Here is a 24,170-nt window from a genome sequence, read left to right on the forward strand (position 1 = left end):
TATATGATTATTCATACTAATGCAAACATTTGGATTTAATATGATCTCTATTATTTGACCTAGAATTGTAATTATTTTTTTTAAATTTACATTCGTATAGCAACATCTCTTTAGTCTTTTGTCAAAGAAACCTATTGGTCAAGTAGAAATGCATTATAATCTAAATTCTACATGGCCATGGGTATGACTAATGATAGGTTTAAGTGTGACTCATCCATAGACTTGCATTATATCACCCTATGTGGTGCAAAGTCATTTTTGTGGCTATCTGGGTAAAGCAGCATGGGTGCTTTTGACTAGAACAACAGCACATAATTGGTTTGCCTGGAAACGGCAGTAGCAAAACATCTGGGTCTAATCTAATAGCAAGACAAATGTATCCACTTTAGTAGTATTGGTAATTCAAAGTACCGGTACTTAGAAATTAACAGATTAAATAACATAATATATAATATAGCTGCAAGCAGCAATGAGGGGGCCAAGCAGAATAGGCCGGAGTAGCTACGGCGACAAGATAGAACTCAGCAGACACCCGTGATCAACAGGGCTGAAACAGGGCTGAAACAGGGCTGAGTATTGCCACGCCTCCGCCAGCCAGCCCCCCCACCTAATCACCCCAGCCCGTCCCACCCCATCCTGCCATGCCCTTGCACGCACGCATTAGAATTAACTGGATGGAACATGTTGTCATCAGTTTCACATCAAAAAATAAAAGATTGATAAAACACATCAGCAACTACACATCAAAATGCAATATTGCTAATTGCAGCACCTCCTACAGGTCAAAGGTCACCAAATTTTTTGAGCGTCCTCCTAATGGGGTCATGAATCCATATAGTAAGTTTGGTTATGATACATGGCAGGGTTGTTGAGATATGAGCTCACTTCCTGTTTGGCGGCTTCGCCACCAATTTTGATTGACTGTTACAAGCGAATGCTTTTGCCAATTGTTCCAGAAAGCAATATATTGATAGATTATGGTCTGAAGATGGTCTCTGCCAATTTTGGTGAGAATCCGCTGAAATTTGTGACCTGTGAAAACTTGTACGTGTTTTTGATTAAATCCAATATGGCGGCCGAATCAATTACGATGACATCACAAGTTCACTTGGGTCGGCCTAAGGACCTCCAACAGTGTTACCAGACACCACTAGTGCATTTTAATTCCAAACACAACAGCAGCTACAGGCCAAAAGGCATGTTTCTTAATTACAGCGCCCCCTAGAGGTCAAAGGTCACCAGATTTATTGAGTGTCCCCCTGATTGGGTCCTGAGTCTATGCACCCAGTTTGGCTTTGATACATGCAAGGGTTGCTGAGATATGAGCTCACTTCCTGTTTGGCGGCTTCGCCGCAAATTTCGATTGGCTGTTACAGCCGAATGCTTCTGTCAATTGTTCCAGAAAGCAATGCACTGATAAGGCATGGTCTGAAGATGATCTCTGCCAATTTTGTTGAGGATCCACTGAAATTTGTGACCTGCGAAAATTCGTACGTGTTTTTGATTAAATCCAATATGGCGGCCGAATCAATTACGATGACATCACAAGTTGGCTTGGGTTGGCCTAAGGACCTCCAACAGTATCACCAGACACCACTAGTGCGTTTTAATTCTAAGCACAACTGTTGCTACAGGCCAAAAGGCATGTTTCTTAATTACAGCGCCCCCTAGAGGTCAAAGGTCACCAAATTTCTTGAGCGTCCCCCAGATTGGGTCCTGAGTCCATGGAATAAGTTTGGTTATGATAGATGAATGGGTTGCTGAGATATGAGCTCACTTCCTGTTTGGCGGCTTCGCCGCATATTTCGATTGGCTGTTACGGGCGAACGGTTTGAGTTCCGAAGACGAAAAGGAGTATCTTTTGTGAGGCTTGGGCTGAAGATCATGTGTGTCAAGTTTGGTGACGATCGGACAAAATTTGTGACCTGTGAAGTTTTAGTTTCACTTTCACTAAAATCCAATATGGCGGAAAATCCATCATGGCGGAAAATGACGTCATAGGGTGCGTTGAACTCGGCTTGGTCCAAGGATTCCAACGATACCTCATTTTTGACAATCGGGTCAACAGGTCAGAAGTTACGTGCGTGAACGCAAGTCCAACTTTGGCCTGTTGGTGGCGCTAGAGTGCTTGAGGTGCCATCATGAAACTTGGTGACATTAATCATGGGACTGTCCCTAATCAGTGTGCCAAATTTCACAACTTTTCACCAGACGGTTCTATGGGCTGCCATTGACTTTAATGGCGGAATAATAATAATAATAATAAATATAGCTGCAAGCAGCAATGTGGGGGCCAAGCAGGCAGTTCAGCAGTCCAGATTTGCCATGCAACTCAATGCTGTGGCATCAGGCATATAGCATTAAGCAGTCACAGCAAGTTCCATGCCAAACAACCCAAGATTGGATGAGTTACAAGGTCAAGTTTCACATCAAAACATAGCTGATTTTGTGGGGCTGAACCAGGGCTGAGTGTCGCCGCCCCCTCCCCCAGCCAGCCCACCGCCGCAACCGCCCCTGCCCATCCCACCCCGTCCCACCCTTGCACGCACACATTAGAATGAACTAGATGGAACTTGCTGTCATCAGTTTCACATCAAAAATAAAAGATCGATTGAGATATGATCATGCTTGCTGTGATTTCAATGCCCCCATAGAGGTCAAAGGTCAACAAATTATTTGTGCATCATCAGGATGAACCAGACGGTTTTATGGGCTGCCATTGACCTCCATTGCAGAATAATGCAGCAACTATAGGCCAAAATACATTTTTGCCAATTCCAGAGCCCCCTAGAGGTCAAAGGTCACCAAATTTATTGAGCGTCCTCCTGATGGGTCCTGAGGACCATGTACTAAGTTTGGTTTTGATACATGAAAGCGTTGCTGAGATATGAGCTCACTTCCTGTTTGGCGGCTTTGCCGGCAAATTTCGATTGGCTGTTACAGGCGAACGCTTCTATCAATTGTTCCAGAAAAAAATACACTGATAAGGCATGGTCTAAAGATGGTCTCTGCCAATTTTGGTGAGGATCCGCTGAAATTTGTGATCTGCGAAAACTTGTACGTGTTTTTGATTTAATCCAATATAGCGGCCGAATCAATAACGATGACATCACAAGTTGGCTTGGGTCGGCCTAAGGACCTCCAACAGTATTACCCGACACCACTAGTGCATTTTAATTCTAAGCACAACAGCAGCTACAGGCCAAAAGGCATGTTTTTAAATTACAGCGCCCCCTAGAGGTCAAAGGTCACCAGATTTCTTGAGCGTCCCCCTGATTGGGTCTTGAGTCCATGTACAAAGTTTGGTTATAATAGATCAATGGGTTGCTGAGATATGAGCTCACTTCCTGTTTGGCGTCTTCGCCGTAAATTTTGATTGGCTGTTACGGGTGAACGGTTTTAGTTCCGAAGACGAAAAGGAGTATCTTTTGTGAGGCTTGGTCTGAAGATCATGTGTGTCAGATTTGGTGTCGATCGGACAAAATTTGTGACCTGTGAAAACTTTTTAGTGTTTTTGATTAAATCCAAAATGGCGGAAAATCCATCATGGCGGAAATTGACGTCATAGGGTGCGTTGGACTCGGATTGGCCCAAGGATTCCAACGATACCTCATTTTTGACAATTGGGCCTACGGGTCAAAAGTTTCGTACGTGAACGCATGTCCAACTTTGGCCTGTTGGTGGCGCTAGAGCGCTCGAGGTGCCGGCATGAAACTTGGTGACATGAATCATGGGACTGTCCCTAATCAGTGTGCCAAATTTCACAACTTTTCACCAGACGGTTCTATGGGCTGCCATTGACTTCAATGACGGAAGCGTAATAATAATAAATATAACCGCAAGCGGTGATTTACGGGGTCCGAGCAAAACGAACATGAGGTAGCATAGCTTTTTAGTTTTACATATGCTTTGATTGTTTGGGCCCAATTGTTCAAAAGAAACGTGATCGGATTTCGGCTATCGGATTGGATCAAATCTTGAAAATGGCTTGTTCAAAGGGAAACAAGGATCCTGAAATTGGATTAGATCACATAATCTATTCTTGGTTTTGATCTGGATAAAACCTTCACTTTGTGTTGTTCAAAACTTTTGAGTTGGATTGGAATAAATTTGATGCATAAAATTAGGATTACCCTGTGCTGTAACGTTATAGTGTGCTAACCTCCACAACCTAATAGTATTCTAACAATACCCTATTCTAGTGTGCTAACCTCCACAACCCAACAGTATTCTAACAGTAGTATTCTAGTGCGCTAATCTCCACAACTCAATAGTATTCTAACAATACTCTATTCTACAGGACTATGCATTTGTCATGGATAAGATGAAGCGTCTGTTAATGGAAGGCAGTGTTTCCCACAGAATTGAATTGTATTTGTGGTGGTAGGTGAAGGGGGGTGGGGGTGGGTTCTGTGTTGGAGTCAATAAGATGAACAACCTATAATTATGCAGTTATACTTGCCTTGCACGACAAGTCCTGTCAAGTAGCTGTAACGTTATAGTGTGCTAACCTCCACAACCCAACAGTATTCTTAACAGTATTCTATTCTAGTATGCTAACCTCCACAACCCAGCTGAAGGAACTGTAGGGGGCGATGTGGGTCGAGGTAGAGTGAGTGTGTGGCGAGCAGGCAGAGCCTCGGTCAGAAGGCTCAATGGTATGAAGTGATGACACGGAGATGGCAGGTTTCGGTGCAACACAAGTGAACTTTATTTGAGTTTCAATTCATCTGTTCTTTTGTTCTTTACTTGTATGTGTGCTGCATCAAAGAGGAAACAAACAGAAAATGGAGTAATCAGTGAAATGGGGTAAATCAGTACAGATCCCAACTCACAAACAAACCAATTGACATTTGAACAATAAACTGAAATCATATGGCTATATAAGGTACAACTAAACAATACTTCACATCCCAAGTCAACCAACATCACCTAATCATCTCTCACATGGGACTCCAACACACCAAACCAACAAACAAAGACCTTAACTATACACATGATGGCAGAGCTACTCTACAAACTGATAAACATCACAAAAGTCATAGTGAGGGTCATTAAAGTGATGACTTACGTTAACTCAAAGACGCACACAAAGCAGGACACACTGGAGTGCTGGGTTGAGATGAACAAAAGAGTGAACTGAGGGCGAGCAAACAATTTATCCTGGTCTGAGCCCCTGCTCCGGAGCTACAGGGTTTCCCAGCAGGTAAACTGGGTGTGGTTTGGTGACAGAGCCAAACAATCCAGCAATTTCTCCACAGCACCTCCTTACACTGACAGACTTTGGAAAGATTTGCAAAGATTTGGAAAAGATTTTTGAAAGACTACAGTCTCAGACCCTCTCACATCTAAAGACAAGTAGTAGAGTTTTAAGTCACAGACTATGATTTTGCAATGACTAGGGATCTTGCAGGGTCACTATTTACAAGACTGCAACACGATTCCTTTAAATTATTACCCATCGTGCAATAGATAAACAGGAACTGAAAATGATAGCCTACTAAACTCAAAGTCGTATTTTCGTGTTTCTGCAGCATTGTTTCATGCGTGACATCCTTAACCGATACAGAGTTGTTCTGTCAAGTGGAAGAGCCGACTAAATATGTATAAGAAATGACAAATATTATAAGAATAACAAATAATTATAGGCTACAGCTGTAGAAAAACAGCCTATAATTATACAGTTACACTACAAGTCCATATTGACAAGTAGCTGTTATGTAATAGTGTGTTAACCTCCACAACCCAACAGCATTCTATTGTAGTATGCTAACATCCACAACCCAACAGTATTCTAACACTAATGCTTCAAGTGGGATTTGAACTCTCAACCTAAGGATCACCAGTACAAGGCATTATCTCACTGAGCCACTGTCAAGCCTACATGTTGGCCAGTCACATTCACATGGTGAAAATGTGTATTGGTAAACACACAACAAGAAAAACTCTAAGCATACATTTGACAATAAAATGAAGGGCTTTCCTAAAAGAGTACACCTGAAAACGTTTTGAAATTCTGGGGCAATTAGACATTTGTAGAGAAGAATACTAATGGATGAAATATAAATATGATAGACTTTATGATGAAGGAAAAATAGTAAACAAAGAAGTTCCCCTGAATGTCATAGAGTGTCTCGGCATTGTGATTCTTGACAACTGATGAGTGTGAATGTTGATTGGCTGATGTCATTCAGGTGCTGTTCAATGGTGTGAATCTTCAATAACCAATAGCATGTGCAGCTTGATCCTGAAGTTCTAATGGGGATTTGAACACTCAACCTAAGAAACACCAGTACAAGGCATTATCCCACTGAGCCACTAACAATCATACACATTGGGCAGTCACATTCAAATGGTGAAAATGTGTGTTGGTAAACACACAAGAAAAACTCCAAGCATACATTTGACAATAAAATGAAGGGCTTTCCTAAAAGAGTACACCTGAAATCTTTTTGAAATTCTGGGGCAATTAGACATTTGTAGAGAAGAACACTAATGGATGAAATATAAATATGATAGACTTAATGATGAAGGAAAAATAATGAACAAAGAAGTTGCCCTAAATGTCAGAGTGTCTCGGCGTTCTGACTCTTGGCAACTAATGACTGTGTATGTTGATTGCCTGATGTCATTCAGGTGCTGTTCAATGGTGTGAATCTTCAGTAACCAATAGCATGTGCAGCTTGATCCTGAAGTTCTAATGGGGATTCGAACACTCAACCTAAGAAACACCAGTACAAGGCATTATCCCACTGAGCCACTAACAATCATACACATTGGGCAGTCACATTCAAATGGTGAAAATGTGTGTTGGTAAACACACAAGAAAAACTCCAAGCATACATTTGACAATAAAATGAAGGGCTTTCCTAAAAGAGTACACCTGAAATCTTTTTGAAATTCTGGGGCAATTAGACATTTGTAGAGAAGAACACTAATGGATGAAATATAAATATGATAGACTTAATGATGAAGGAAAAATAATGAACAAAGAAGTTGCCCTAAATGTCAGAGTGTCTCGGCGTTCTGATTCTTGGCAACTAATGACTGTGTATGTTGATTGCCTGATGTCATTCAGGTGCTGTTCAATCTTCAGTAACCAATAGCATGTGCAGCTTGATCCTGAAGTTCTAATGGGGATTCGAACACTCAACCTAAGAAACACCAGTACAAGGCATTATCCCACTGAGCCACTAACAATCATACACATTGGGCAGTCACATTCAAATGGTGAAAATGTGTGTTGGTAAACACACAAGAAAAACTCCAAGCATACATTTGACAATAAAATGAAGGGCTTTCCTAAAAGAGTACACCTGAAATCTTTTTGAAATTCTGGGGCAATTAGACATTTGTAGAGAAGAACACTAATGGATGAAATATAAATATGATAGACTTAATGATGAAGGAAAAATAATGAACAAAGAAGTTGCCCTAAATGTCAGAGTGTCTCGGCGTTCTGATTCTTGGCAACTAATGACTGTGTATGTTGATTGCCTGATGTCATTCAGGTGCTGTTCAATCTTCAGTAACCAATAGCATGTGCAGCTTGATCCTGAAGTTCTAATGGGGATTCGAACACTCAACCTAAGAAACACCAGTACAAGGCATTATCCCACTGAGCCACTAACAATCATACACATTGGGCAGTCACATTCAAATGGTGAAAATGTGTGTTGGTAAACACACAAGAAAAACTCCAAGCATACATTTGACAATAAAATGAAGGGCTTTCCTAAAAGAGTACACCTGAAATCTTTTTGAAATTCTGGGGCAATTAGACATTTGTAGAGAAGAACACTAATGGATGAAATATAAATATGATAGACTTAATGATGAAGGAAAAATAGTGAACAAAGAAGTTCCCCTAAATGTCAGAGTGTCTCGGCATTCTGATTCTTGGCAACTAATGACTGTGTATGTTGATTGCCTGATTTCATTCAGGTGCTGTTCAATGGTGTGAATCTTCAATAACCAATAGATTCGAGCTAGAGCCTAAAGCACTACCAGGGATTCGAACTCTCAACCTAACAAACATCAGCACTAGGCATTATCCCACTGAGCCACTGACAATCCTACATATTTGGCAGTCACATTCACATGGTGAAAAGGTGTGTTGGCAAACACACAACATCAAGAAAATTCCTAGCATACATTTGACAATAGAATTAAGGGCTTTATAAAAAAGAGTACAGATCTGAAAATGTGCACTGTTAATGGTATCCACATAATGATGGTTGTATGGTTGTTCACCAAGGAAAAAAAATGACTCATATAGGAATATAGGTGATATAGGAGAAATGGGCTGAGTGGTCGAACTTTATTGGTCTATATCTCTGAAATGGAAAAACATATCCAAATTATTTTGATAACTTTTGTGAGGCTTTGTCTAAACATTGTCTGTGAGAATTTTGGTGAAGATTTGATAAGTATGTGAAACTTTTTATGATGTTTGGCTTTTCTCTGAAATTGTGGCAAAAGTAAACATTTTTAGAGCATAAGACCAGGGTGAAAAAGATGCATCTGAATGTAGAGATTAATATCATGAAAGAATTTTGAGTCTAGGTCAATCTGGTAAGGAGAAATAAGCATTTTTGACAAGAGCGCCACCTTTGGGTGCAGTACCCCAAATTTTGGGTTATGGGTAGTGGGGGGTACTGGTAACAATACTTGAAAATGTTTAGTTTCTAGGACTTACGGTTTATAGGAATATAGGTGATCTAGGAAAAATGGCCTAAGTGGTCTAACTTTATTAGCCTATATCTCTGAAATGGAACAAAATATCAAAATTCTGATCCATAACTTTTGTGAGGCTTGGTCTAAACATTGTCTGTGAGAATTTTGGTGAAGATTTGATTATTTTTGAAGAGTGTGAAACTTTTTATAATGTTTGGCTTTTCCATGAAATTGTGTCAAAAATAAACATTTTTAGACCATAAGACCAGGGCCAAAAAGATGCATCTGAGTTTAGAGATTAATATTATGAAAGAATTTTGAGTCTAGGTCAATCTGGTAAGGAGAAATTAGCATAATTAACTTTTTTTTCCAACAGCGCCACCTTTGGGTGCAGTACCCCAAATTTTGGGTTATGGGCAGAGGGGGGTACTGGTAACCATACCTGAAAATTTGAAGAGTTTTGGAGTTACGGTTTAGGCAGCAGTATGACTTTTACAGAATTTTGGCCAAAAATGAACGGTACAGAAACAATAGGGGTCCTGCAGCTACGCTGCTCGGACCCCTAATAATAAGAAAACATAGAAACACAATGGGTGCCTTCGCAGCTTCGCTGCTTGGCCCCCAAATATATATATATATATAGAGAGAGAGACAGAGAGAGAGAGAGATATAAGCTTCTATTGTTAGCTACATTCACTGCACACACATAAATACTATTATGCTTAAAATTGTCGCTTTGGACAAAAGCGTCAGCTAAATAACATAACCATAATATAACCATAACTATGTTTATACCTATATAGATATATAGAATATACACCTATATAGAATTACTGACACGATTATTGCTCTTTTAACCAGGGCCCAAACCAACCAGTTCATACCCCACAGGAAACACAGCGACTGGAGTTACACAGTTGGCCACAACCCTTGATGGGTCTGGCTCTGGGGATGGCCCTGAGGAGGGCCTGAGGCGCAGCTTGGCTTCCAGTGAAGGTCCCATGGAGAGGACTACAACTGCAGAGGACGACAGCAAAGAGCAATAAAAAAGAGAAGTTGGAGAGCTCATCGATCTTACAGTTTTTTTGTCCATTCTAAAAGATCAAATTGTATGTGTTTGTTTGTAGGTTAACTGCACAAGAAAGTGACACAGCTCTGTTGGTTGTAAGTTGTAAACATTCAAACATCTGTGTCCAGATTTGGATTCTATCTTACTTTGAAGTGACCTTTCAGTTTTAACCTTACACCTGTTTAGTAACCTTCAAACTTCAAAAGTGCCATTGCTTCAGTTAGGTCTAGATTTTAGATTTTACCTTCTTCCTACTAAAATACTTGACATTCTATAGTGGTTTACTATATTTGGAAATGATAAGATAAGAAAAGAGGTATGCATTTTTATTAAAATACACACACACAATGTTCTATTTGCCTCAAACATTCCACATAATTCAACAGAATTACTGATAACACTTTATTTGAACTTTTTGTCTTGAGAAATAACATGACCTTGTCAAAAAAATATGAGCGAGGCGTATCCTATAACTTGCCATGAGTTTTTTATTTTAATTTTATTTTTAGCAGTGGTGTCACAGTGGCATGCCATCAGTATCAATAAATGTAAATAAAAGTTGAATTGTCTTTTTTGTGCTATTTTGAATGTACACCAACCTCAGCTGCTGAGAGGAAATGGCACGATACTAAAACACCAATGATCTCACAAGCTGCCAGTCGTTACTGTCCTTCTTATCCAGCGTGACTGATGCAAAGAAAACCTTTCTACAATGATACAAATTCACAGCGCCACTGACATCTGGAAACTATTACCCACTTTTTAAAACTCTCAACCCTCCACTTCCTCCTCCGGCTACCAACCTCACAGTCAACATCTTTGCTTCATTCTTCATCAGCAAAGTGTCAGCTATCAGTAGTCAGTTCTCTAAACCGTTCAGTCACAACCTGTCTTATCTAGTTAAGGTTGCAACCAACCTTTAAATTCATAGCGGCCCTACTAGATGTCCCTCTGTCTCAACTGGCAGAAGTCCTACTGCATATCCTCAGTCTTTCCCCAGTTTATTGCACATCATTTACGTCATTCGCCTCTCACTGAGTGAGTGAGGTGTCCAAATTCCTAACATGTAGCTGCCCTACTACATGCCCAATGGACCCAATTCCAGACCAAACTTCACAAGGGAGTCTGTATCACTCGAGACAGTGGGGATAGCTACAGCTGCATCCGAGAAGTCTGGCAGGTCAATTTCTTCTGCCTGAAGAACATGACAGTAATTAGTTAATAAGTAGAGTAGTCAATAAAAAAACACTACATGTGTATTTAATATAATATGAAATACCAGTGAATGAAAAGTGCAGGTAAAATTCCCAAATATGACATTCTTGGTGAATTACTGTAGTATGATTTAATTGCTATTCTGGTGGCTAGGAAGATGGTTGTGGTTGTTGTCTTTTGGCTGCAAGGTAGTATCAGAGAGGGCTGAATAGAAATAGAGATATATAGAGAAGACAAAGTAAAAAAAGAGTGAATGAGGACACACAATTTAATCAAAATTAAAATCAAATTCCAGGTCTTAAAAAATCCATCTTCCCACAGGAAGATGGGAAGGGCCTGCAGAGTAATTTTCCTTCTGCTGTTGACATTGACATCTTCCTAGAAAGACAGAGGGATTGTGGGGTAATGGGAAGACAAATCAGCAGAATATTAATCCTATGCATATATTAAATAAGACTATAGTACAGGTGACATGTAAATACAAGATTCACTCCTTCACGCTCCTGATATGCAACCTCCTGCTCTGTCTTTCTATGAAATCGGGAGAGATGAATGTTCAGTGCATTAATAGACTGGAATGAGTAAATGCATGAGTGGTGTATATGGTAATGGGCTGACCCTTGAAAACTGACTGTGATTTAACTAATAATGGCAAAGTAACTGAGCCTGTGTCTCGGAAGAGGCGTCACATGACCTGCATAGCCAACACATTTTGAAAATGCCACATAAAATAAGTCTAAGGTGTCCCTTCATTGATACAAAAGCATCACTTAACCCTAGCCTTTGTGTATCCCTGTGGAGAGATGCAAAGGGATAACATTAGGCTAGGCTATTCTCATTGGTAAATAAATGCTTACAAAATATCACTATAACTTATACAGAGGTGGAAAAAGTACGAAAATATTGTACTCAAGTAAAAGTACCAATACTTTGATGAAATATTACTCAAGTACAAGAAAAAGTAGTCCATTTAAAGTGTGGCGGAATTCATTCCACCCTGTCTCAATGTTAATTGTTTTCAATTGTCCAGAAGCACACGCATACACTGCACACACAAACACAAGTAACATAATTGACGCTACTTAATCATTTCATCGGCTCTGGAATGAGAAGCACCTGTAGCGAGACTGATTGAGGGTGGCCGTAAGCCGGCATTTGGTTTAGATGCCAGTTTGTAGCATTGCTGGTGGGGGAGAGTATTGAGTAAAGCACAGTGAGAAGCGATATTAACGCGGCCCAAAAGTAGCGAGAGCACCAGCGCAAAAAGGAGTATTGAGAGCCTTAAGGAGTAATACTCTGGGGAGATTCCAAGACGAGCAACACTAGCAACGAAGTAAAGTCAATGGCCCGGTCTGTTGTTGTTGAGCCGAGCGAAGTAGCCTAGCCTTTCCCAGACAGACCAAAACAGCCCCTCCAGAAACTGTGAGTCGAATCCTACTTTTCCTTGCTGCTCGGTTGAACTGGCCCTGAGTGACTCTCCACGCTGCAGTGGAGCTTAAATCCCTCGCTCTGCTCCTCTCCTCCACACACACACACACACCCTCTTACTCTGCTTTTCTCCCCTACACACACACACATGCACGCACGCTAACATACGCAGACACCCTCTCCCGCAAAATGGCCTACATACAGTACACAGTTTAAACACACTGATATCCTTTGTTTAGTTCTACATACACGCACACTGATAACTTTTGTTTAGTTTTTGGGGTATCTCACTGACGAGTGAGCTAGAGACTTTGGATTTTTGTGTTGTAGCCTATATTGTTTCCCAGACAGCATTTACATCTGCGCCAGATCCGTTTTTGAATCAGCAGATTCGCGCAGCAGTCGCACTCACTATGCAGATCTGCACCAACTTTGCGCCAGACTTGTCTGTAGCTTCTGACTGTGACCGTCCATCCAGCGGGTGCGGCGCCTATCCGGGGCAGCTTCGCAGACCAGACGCGCCACAACTGAATTGAGTCCGCCCGGCGGGTGTGGGCCAGATCCGCAGGAGCTGTGCAGACCTGACGCGCCACAACTAACGGAACACTTTCCCCCCACATAAACCTGCAACTCTGCGTTATGTGATTATGCAGAGTGGAAGACTACAGACTGCACCGTCTTTGTGATTATTGGTAACTACATTATAATTATAAGTATCATTTTAAATGTAAACTGGTGTTGATGTCATTTTAGTCTGCTAAATATTTAGGCCTGTATTAAACATGAAAGTTTACAAACTTTGTTTACTCTAAAATTCTGACAACCTGAAACGTGCCAGTCAAGCTGGGTAGTAGCTACAGTTAGCTTGTAGTCTAGGTTCTTTTAAACATGCATCCACAACTATGTGAACATGAGCTTTAAGGCTAAATTGGTGAGCTTTGCTTATTATTCACCAAAATCGCTTAATATCGTGTCCATTGTGTGTTAGCTGCAAATCCGTAGCCATTAGCGCTAACATTACCCACTTTGTCTGTAGCTAGCCTTGCTGCTAGTAGCACTGCAGGTATTGCATAGACGGCCAGCGTTTTTTAAGCCTGTTTTAAAATGGATTTAGAGTGGAAAAACTTGGCTGTAAACACTAGGCTTTTTATCGAAGATCCACAAGAATTGTCGCTGTCCTCCAGTTTATCCGGTTTGGGATGCAATGCGTTGTTGGCATACTATACTGTTATAAAATAAATAATCTTTGGATGTTGAATCTAATATTTTGAGTTTGCTACTCTTTGTTTCTTTGCTTTGTGTGCTTTTTGTACATCTCACAGGAGCAGTGAGGAAGAATCGCAGGTTGATGCCTAACTTTAACGTTAGTCCATTGGGCTAGTTTTTGCCCTGGTCCTCTGACATCCATCCGTGAACGGCGCTGCTATTCACCGTCTGCTCGAAAATATTTCTCAGGACAGCTACTAGCCTCTGCGAGAGATCTGCCGCTGCCGCGGCCAAGGAACTGCTGCTGACCTGCGAGCTGCCATGATGGCAGCCTGCCCTGCAGTCTGGATTGAGTAGCCTAGCTAACGTCGAAGAACTCTCACGAAACAACAAACTGTCGCTGTCAAAGTCCACCGACCTGCTGATCTGCAGGATCGCCCAACTGTTCTGTGCTTTCAGTGCTACCCAGACTGCCAGTAATCTTCCTCCGACACAGCTGAGCGCCGTCATCATCATCGGGACATAGGCCGGTTAGATGCAACAGACTATGTTAACATGACATTTTCTTTCAGTGCGTTTAGCGGAGTTTGTTTATCAATATAAGCCTTATATTTCACATATTGGTTTGGTTTGTGTTATGTTGTAGGCCTAGGCCTAAGCTTAGGCTAGCGGACACAGTGTTCTCTTTAGCCTTTAAGTTTTTAAAATAAACTATTTTGAAAATTACAAATTATGTGGGTCTTAATTCTCTGATAGCTTAAATATGAATCACAGACCAGGGCCAGATGAGCCCCAGATGTAGAATATGAGTCTGGGCCAGATCCGCACCAAATGCCATGGCAATATTAACTGTACTGGGCCAGTTCTGTCTCTGATCCGTAATTCCAACCTGTTCCGGTATTGGCCCGGAAGAAATTACCCCGGGGCAGGTCCGTTTAGAGGATCTGCGCCAAATGCTAATGAAGATCTGGACCAAATCTGGCCCAAATATATTTTGCTGTCTGGGTAGGGCCAGTTTGTATGCTTAAAGCCTGAGACTGGCAGTTGATCCAGGTGGCCTGAACACCTGCCATAGGATTCTAATTGCTTAACGGCCGTATTATGATGTCACAATTGGCTATGTTAAGTCTATGGGGATTTTTAAAAAGTTTTTCTTTAATAGTTTAAAAAGTATAAAAGTTTCAAAGTTGAAAAGACATAGCAGCTTCGTCCGTTTGAATACCTACGTTACAAAGTTTGAATGAAGTTTCTAAGTTAAACTGTTCAAGAGAAATAGCGTACGGAAAAAGTGGTAAGCGGAATAATAATAAGAAGTTGTTGCCTAGGAAGAACAGTACAGTGCATTTTCATGCACTGTAATGAAAAAGTGTGCATAGACAGCTATACAAGAACAATTGTGTCTAGCTAGCTGAGTTTGACTGCTCCAAAGTCCTTTTAGGCAAGTCCCTCCACTCGGCAGTCATATTGCAACGCTTTTTGGGTACTCATCGGGCATCCTATTCGGCAGAAATACGCATGCACAAGGCTTCACGACACCAGTGTGCTCCAGTGGTGAGTTCACAACACATGATTGGCACGATGTCTGCACAACACAGCACATAATTGGCTCAATGTAGTCACATCACACCACATGATTGGCTCAATGTATACACATGTCGACATTTTGGCGAAGAAGGGGTGGGATATGTGTAGACAACAGTACCCCATGCATTTCTATGGAGGATTTTTTGAGTGCTGTCTCCTCATTAGAAAGTCTCTGACTGATCTTGTTTTTATGCCTGTAACTCTACTCTACACCAGATGTGAGGAGTACCACCATGCTGCCCTCTGCAGCCTGTGCATTGGCAATGAGGAGACCAAACATTGTTAATTCGAGCTTGCCTTTTAGATGTAACATTAGGTTGAGTCAATTGTCTATGCTTACCTAAATCTTATTTTGCTTTGACATTTTTATGTGCATGCACAAACAAAGTCGATGGAGAGGGGTGAAGGTGTAACCCACCTAAGCATTGGTTACTAAACCCAAAATTAGTTGCCAATGTTAAATAAATAGGTACATAAATTGAATAAATAACAAAATAATTAAAAATCCAGAAGAAGGACATACGATTTTCTAGTCAACGGGAAATGCTTTTATTTTGACAAGCGTGTTGCTTGGATACCAGAATTAGTTTATTTTACGTTCTACTCGATAACGTTACACCAGAGAATGTCTAATCGGAAGAGAATTGGCATTGTCTGGTTACTTCCGGTTTCTGGACTGGTTGCAGTTCCTGCTCAGATTCCACTTGAGGGCGCTCGCAGGCGAGTGCAGAATGCATGGAGGTCTATGGAGCTTTACCCCTCAATATCCACTTTTCTCTGGATATAATTTTTTGAGTAGTAGTTTGAATGTTGCATTCGCTAGGAGAGGCAAAGAAAATACACACTGTTGATTGTTATATTTTTTGAAGTCACGTAAGTCTTCTAAAAAGCCTTTCAAATATGTCAATGACGTCATTCATTAGCACAATGCTAGCGTGATATGGGCAACAACGACCCGACCTGTAAGAAATGAAAAGGACATAAGTACTCGTTCATTCAACTTTAGATCTAAAATCTATATTGAACCTGCATAAACTACAATAAAATCTACGATTCTTCCACGACAAGCAGGTGAAAGAGATACATTTAACCATCTAGCTCCATAGACCCCCATTCAACCTGCACTCGCCTGCGATCACCCCCAGTGGAATTCTAATGGAACTGCAACCAATGTCGTTACAATGAGGCTTAACCCTCTAGGCGCCACTGTCGAGTTTACTCGACAAGATGCGGTACTGAATAAAACTGCCGATTTAGTCAAATAGGGTGTCATATTTCGTTCGACATCCACTCCACTGGGTGGCAGACATGTCATACGTCATCCCCGAGTCCGAAAAAGGTCATGGTTTAAACAAAACTTTTGAGCTACAGCGCATTGAATCAGTGCGTGCAATACCGGAGCTAGTGTGCGTGTGAGCCACTTAGTCAGAGCGATATTGTCAACGTTAGCGAGTATTTGCATTAGATTATCGTCTAATGGCATCAAAAAAGTTTACCTGAAATGAAGTGTTGGGTCTTCTATTCGCGGACCCTGATTCTGAAGGGGAATATCTGCCTTCAGGAAATGACGGTGATTCGTTTAGTGAGGCTTCAGATGCGTCCCTGCCTTCAATGATGCAGCTGGACAAAGTGAGAGTTTACTCCATAGTTTAGCTTACACCAAGCACAAATGTTGAATCGTTTGCCCAATGTCACTGGTGGGAATAATGTTTCACGGGTTCGGAGTGTTCATCGGGAAGTTAGCAGGGTGTTAGTGGTGTGGCGAACAAGGCTGGAGGTAGCCTAATAGCGCTAGCTTCTGTCTTTTGCCTCTCCACAATCGCGGCGACAGTAACGTGGTGGAGCCTTTGTCTAATGCGACTGGGTATGTTAGACGAGGTCGAAGTGCTCATAGGAGAGTTAGGGGGAAACGTAGTGGCAGTGTGGGGAGTCGCAATGAGAATGACAGTAGGCCTAGTCCGAGCTGCGCAAATTCTCTCCACTCGGCGCGCGCGAGGCAGATCTGGCCATGCTGCTCGCATGGTGGAGGTGGTGACACGCTCTCTCCCTCTCCCACACACACACACACATTAGGTCATGCATAGTCTATCACAAGATGATGGGAATGCCGGCCCTGTATGGATAGGGATAGGGAGTCATTATCTCTACAGCAAAAGGCCTGCTACATAAAAAAAAAAAAAGTCAGCCATTTATTAGTAATGATTTACACTGTTGATTTGCTATCTATTTCCCTGATCATTTAGGACATACACTATGTGTTCCTTTGTGTGTGTTCATGTCCTTGTGATGTGTGTGTCTTTGTCAGCTAAGAAAAAAAACATCAACAAAAACAACAAAAAGAAAAAAAATACTAACATTGTCTCTTGTCTTGTCTCGTCATCTCACTCCTGATCTGTGCCTTGCCGTGGCAAATGAGCTTTTGAACTAAACAGGTCTTGTCTACTTGTGTTTGTGTGTCATCTGAATAATCTATATGTGCCCCATACATGGAATCAGAGTGCCTACTGTATGTAGTAAATGGAAAATCTCTACAGCAAAAGGCCAGTCTACCGCTAAATGCATTTGGTTTGTGTCGGCCATTTATTAGTAATGATTTACACAGTTTGTTCACTACTTACTATTTACCTGAGCATTCAGTATTGTGCAATATAGCATACAGAAGGTGAGGGACATTTTGGGGGGAAAGAAGTGGTGCATTTTATCATTCAAACATGCGACTTTTCATGAAAATTCTATAATCCAAGATGGCCGCCACCATATGACGTCATAATATGCAAATTAGATATAAACATTTAATCTCTACATAAACTTTGGGTCATCCTTAATATTTCTCTAATTTACAGAAAGTCTCTATCTCTTATCACTTTTAAGATATAGCCTTTTGAAATGAAGATGTCAAAATTGATCGTTTCGGAAAAAAACCTCTGGCGCCTAAAAGGTTAATAGGAAGTGCCAAGGCTCTCCGTAGACGGGCTCTGGTTACACTTGAATGAATAGACTTTGAATCAAAACCTTTTACTCCTTGACACCTTTCTATCGTGAATCATTTTTAATACCTCTTAAGTCGTTTTACTATTTCTACTTTGTCCTTAATCTTCCCTCATTGTTTTCACATCTTTATCCACTTCCACTTGTTTTGAACGCCGGTGAGTAATTTATCTGCTAGCAAAGATTGTTAAGGCTAGCGAGTGATTAGCATCCCGTAGCAGCAATTGCATTAGAATGGGGCTAGCATGTAGCATACTAGGATAACTTTGAGCTAATTGAATGAAAAAAACCAATCGGATATTTACGTTTACTGTACTGCTTTGTTACTGTACTTTACTGTACTGTAATGTTAGTGTTTTAATATTAATATGATATGTGATTGTTATTGAATATGACAAGTGTCATTAGTAGATGGTGTGCTATGATTTTATATGAGCTATATGCAGTAACAGACTCCCCAGAGAAGACGTTAGTTTGGCATGTTCTAAGACACGAGCTAGTAGCCTGTGTGTGTGAGATGAAAGTGGAACCCTTTCTCTCATGGTTGGTGACTAGGGTTGCCAACTGGGGGGGGGGGGGGGGGTTCGATAATACACTTCAGTAAGTACACCGGCATCCACTTCAGTTAGTGTGGGGGGGGGGGGGGGGGTATTGAAATTATGTATGTATTATTGTACTAAATAGTGCATCATTTTACAAAATTGTGAGCTATTATTTACTAAAATGCGCACATAATATACTACATTCTAGCCACTAGCCTACTCATTTTCTATCTGGTGCAAAACAAGAATCATTTCGATGCAAAAACACTTGATAAAGAAATAACTGTTTGTAGCCTATTATACTCAAACCAAATAACTCTGAAAACTGAACTGGCGGATATGCTGTCATAGAAAAAAATATATTGAACATCACAAGCAGCTCCAGAAGCTCTGAATTTGGTGAAGCCTTATTTTATTTCTGGCTTTTTTTTTGGCTATTCTGCAGCAAGTAGGCTAGCCTATTTGTTTATCTTGCAAAGATGCACTGTAAAACTCATGACATGTCATCTCACGCTACGCTATCAGCGTAATATACGTGACTCGCAGTGGCTCAAACGAAAAGTGCATTCTCTGTTGGGATTAGGCCTGTCAAACTCGATTCCTTTTAAGGATCCGGGTTATTCTGAGTCACTTGAGTCAGTATTGCTAAATCGCAAAGAAATTCAGTCCTACGTTCAAGCAGTGCCGTGGGGTGCTTCGTTTCGTTAAGTGCCTTCTCATGTTGGATGTGGATCCTCCATGATTTGAAACCAGGTTTTTGCAGCACTTGCATTTAGCCTTTAGAGTTTTGCTCTCCTGGTCAAAGTGCATCCACACATTGTTCATCTTTTTGGTGCTCATGTTCAGAAACTTTGATCTTATTGACAGAGAGGGTAGCCTATATTATAATAATTTAATTATTTGTTGTTGTTTTGTTAACAATAGAAAAGTTTGCCTAGGTCTAATGCTACTCTGCTACAATGTTTATTACCACTACTACTAATAGTAGGCTACTAGGAATCTATTCTAATAAGTATTATAGGCTGCTAATACTAGGCAACTAATTTTACTATTAATCATGGCTATACTGTTAGGTAGCCTAATATAATATAATATAAAATAGCCTAATATAATAGCATCAAAACCTCCACCCACTCACGGGAAAGAAAGCAGTTTGAGCCAGACTGTTTATTTATTGTCTTAACCTAGCCTAAGCAATTGACTTTCAATGTAGACATTGATACAGGAACGTAGAAATGCCCTGCAGTGAATATATAATTATTATTGTTATTATTATTATTATTATTATTACTACTACTACTACTATTCTCATTAGGCCTATTATTATTATCACCTTGACACGAGTAGAAACTAGGCTACTCGCTCGTCTACAGATCCACTCATGTAGCCGGCTGATTCGACTGACTCGCACTCATAACAACATAACGTAACCGGTCCGCCCGGCTGATCCAAATGACCCAGGTAGGCTAGCCTACTCAAGCAACTCCATACAGAGCTTGCAATGTTTCGGACTGTCTTCGCGACCTAATTGCATTTTAAAGTAGGCTATGCGTGCAGAATATATGTTATTTAAGAAGTGAACGCATGGCTTTTGTTGTGGATTTTCTTTTAACCTTGACGAGGAGTTACTCGCTCCTCTAAAGATCCACTCATGACAACGTAGCCGGCTGATTCGGCTGACTCGCACTCATAACAACAACGTAACCGGCCCGCCTGGCTGATCCGACTGACCCAGGTAGGCTAGCCTACTCTCCATACAAAGCTTGCAATGTTTCGGACTGTCTTCGCGACCTAATTGCATTTTAAAGTAGGCTATGCGTGCAGAACATGTTATTTCAGAAGTGAAAGCATGGCTTTTGTTGTGGATTTGCTTTTCACCTTGACGAGGAGTTACTCGCCCCTCTAAAGATCCACTCATGACAACGTAGCCGGTTAATTCGGCTGACTCGCACTCATAACAAGATAACGTAACCGGCCCGCCGGGGTGATCCGACTGACTCAGGTAGCCTACTCAAGCAACTCCATACAGAGCTTGCAATGTTTCGGACTGTCTTTCCGACCTAACTGCATTTTATAGTAGGCTATGCGTGCAGAACATATGTTATTTCAGAAGTGAAAGCATGGCTTTTGTTGTGGATTTGTTTTTCACCTTGACGAGGAGTTAGGCTACTCGCTGCTCTAAAGATCCACTCATGACAACGTAGCCGGCTGATTCGGCTGACTCGCACTCATAACAACGTAACCGACCGCCCGGCTGATTCGACTGACCCAGGTAGATACTCAAGCAGCTCCATGAGCGTGCAGTTCGGACTGTCTGCACGACCTAATTGCATTTTAATATGCTACATCTATACACCAAATCTAATTATGTCTAGGCTACATGCAGAACATTGAATGTTATTTCAGAAGTGGAAAAATGGCTTTTGTTGTGGAATTGCTTTTCACCTCGAGGAGGAGCTACTCGCTCTCGCAGATCCACTCATGACAACGTAGCCGGCTGATTCGACTGACTCGTACTCAACGTAGCCTAACCGGCCGGCTGATCCGACTAACCCGGATTGCTACTCAGCCGCTCCAATCTGAGTCTCATGGTCTGTGAGTCTGCAATGTTTCCGGCTCTGCGGGAAGTTAACCAGTTATCTCGGACTGCCTGCTCACTCAGTCGCTTGAGTTAATTTGTGGAGTTGTGGTTGCCTACGAAATTGTTACATTTTTGGCAGCTACGATGGCTAGGGCTAGGAGGCTAGCTAATGTTGCAAGAGGGTTGTGTGTGGCGCTGTTTATCGTTTTAGATTGAATTGTAGTAGGACTCAAATGATCCGAGTTAATGATACTAGACTCGCGACTCATGGGTTAATTTAAAGACACAGGTGAAAGATCCGAGTGAATCACGACTTAAACACCTTTAGTTGGGATAGTGATGACAGACAAACTGAGAGGGATAAATGACAGCAGCAAAGTTTCCCTTTATTTCATACAAATCGTGTATTTTTCGTTCATAGTCTAACTTATAATACTGATCTGTCATGGATTTGCACGAGTTGATTCTCAATAATACGGAACAAAATGCGTTCCGTATCAGTTCAATAAGGAACACATCTTTTTCCTTGCAAATACGGGACGATTCCGTATTTTACGGAACGGTTGGCAACCCGTGGCTATGTTGTGCCTCTCTTAATTGAAATGTTGTTTTCTGTAGCCCACACTACTAAATTTGGAGGCAGCAACCTGAAGGGGAAGGAGAAGCTGCCACTGTTCGGAACCCGGAGTATGCAGCACAATAAAACGTAAGTAAAACTTCGGGACAGTCTGCACAAATTCAAAAAAGTGCAGCTCTTACCTGAAAGCTAAAGGTTTTCTTCTTTGCTTGCAGGCCCGGCAAAAGCAGTAGGAGGAGGGGAGGAGGAGGAGGAGCAGCAGCAGCAGTAGGAGGAGGGGAGGAGGAGGAGGAGCAGCAGCAGCAGCAGCACATCAAGTCATCGGCAGGAACTCCCAAATTAAATGAATTTAAATAAATGGTGTAATCAAATGTGAAATGTCGCTCTGATCTTCTTAAACCAAGTGAGTGGGCAAATGAGGACTGCATCTGCAGATCCGCCCAGAGCTGTTTTTTTTAACATCCTGACAACATTCTGGCAACCTCCAACATGGGTTTCAATGTTGCGGTTACGTGGCCATTAAGTTGCAGGAAGGTTGCCTGCATGTCGCCGATATGTCGCGGTAATGTTGTCAAATAACGTGGCGGCAACATCAAGGCGTCTTTCACTTTTCCGGTTGCCGGCAACGTAAACATTGGTTGGAAAATCACGTTGCGGCCACGTGATGGCCACGTTAGTGTGTTTGCTGGGTAGCTGCATAAGTTTGCTATTAGCGATGTAAATCCACCATGTTTTACTGTGTTAGTCTGACGTTATTCAAATGTTTTTAACGTTATTGAACTTACAAGAACAGTTTGTAAGTAGCCTAAATAATATTTAGTATTTATATTTATTAATATTTAATATCTCTAATCATGGCTGCAGTGGAGGCTAATCGCAAGTAAACGCAGTTTATCCACCACTGAATTTCAGAAATAGTTTATCCACCTCTTGATAGTTTATCCACCACTCAATACATTCAATGCACTTCCTAATAGTGTGTATGCACTCAAGGAACTATCTACTACTAGTAGCCACCACTTGTAAACAGTAATCTGCACCATTATCATATATTCTGAATGTCTTATGTATTTAAAAATTAAAAAAAAAATAAAAAAAAAACATCCAGTAACGCTTTTCCTTACTGCAGTTTAGCCTACCCACCTCTTATTTCACCACTACACCTATCTTTAGTATATCTAAGACTCAGGGATGCAAACAGAGATATGGTCAAAAAGGAGTGAGATTATCGAAGCCCACGCCCCCACAGGAAATATCATATAATTACATTTTGCCACTACCTCTGAGTCAGAAGGGTGGCACAGGCCTTGAGATTCGATTGGCCACCCCCAAATCTTAGTCTACAATTGGCCATTAACATGGTCTAAGGCAGGACCTTTCTTGGTGCACTTGCAGCAGTTTGAAGTATCAGACGTCAGAAATGTAAGTGGCAAACACGCTTGCCTTTATTGGCCTACAGGCTCCTGCTTGTGCTAACACGCAAAGATATCTATTTACCTATTGCATCTGCCAGTGCCTATTTATCTAATCACACACTTAAGTCGCCGACATTTGAGAGGTCATTAAGTGTTAATTGTAGGCTAGGCCTATACTTTTGTAAAAGTGTTTAATGGTAATAATGTCCTAATGTAATGTTAAGAAAACTTAATTTATGGTTCATCAAGCTTAGGCCTACTCACTAAACACTCGTCGCATCTAGGCTACAGGTAGCGATATTCTGATGACATGTATGAACATTCAACCAGTCAAGCATTTGTTGTAAAATATTGAAATTATTGGAAGTTTACATAGCTTAGGCTAAACTGTATGCTTATTTCGTCCCCAATACCTGTTTTATTCGTCCCGATCAGGAGGGATAAATGAAACATTGTGCACGTTCCACTTTTGCTTATAATAATTAAATAATTCCTGAACGCAGGGCTGGACTGGCCATCTGGCATACTTTTTCCTTTTTTTTTTATTGTCCGAGCCAGTCTTTATAAAGTTCATTTTCTATAGTAGCGCGTGACAACAAAATCATATGTCTGCGTTCTGTTCCCAGAGCTTTCTCTGTCTATGATCTGCAGCGTTTCTCAAATTATGAGCCTCCTCGACAAGTAGATTGCTGGTCTACGGAGCCATGAATTTAAATTACGCCCCACTTCTGTCTGTTAATTTGCGGCACAATTGAATGATATTATAGAACCGCGGACCAAAAGGTTTCCCCGATCAGGAAATACTCCTTAATTTGCAACTTTTTGTAGGCCTAACAGAGGTAGCCTAAATATCGTGCCTATATGTCCGCTTAAAAGAAAGAAGAAAAAA

At 41.2% G+C, this 24,170-nt stretch overlaps 1 long non-coding RNA gene across 1 annotated transcript; it reads left to right on the forward strand.

Moving 5' to 3' along the window:
* Window positions 1-18,133: 18,133 nt before the first annotated feature.
* On the forward strand, window positions 18,134-22,239 carry LOC121690506. Its single transcript, XR_006025102.1, has 3 exons — window positions 18,134-18,324; window positions 21,908-21,995; window positions 22,082-22,239. It is a non-coding gene; the product is annotated as an uncharacterized LOC121690506 (long non-coding RNA).
* Window positions 22,240-24,170: the final 1,931 nt, after the last annotated feature.

The sequence above is a fragment of the Alosa sapidissima genome, chromosome 18 (assembly GCF_018492685.1).
Source record: "Alosa sapidissima isolate fAloSap1 chromosome 18, fAloSap1.pri, whole genome shotgun sequence".
NCBI lineage: Eukaryota > Metazoa > Chordata > Actinopteri > Clupeiformes > Clupeidae > Alosa > Alosa sapidissima.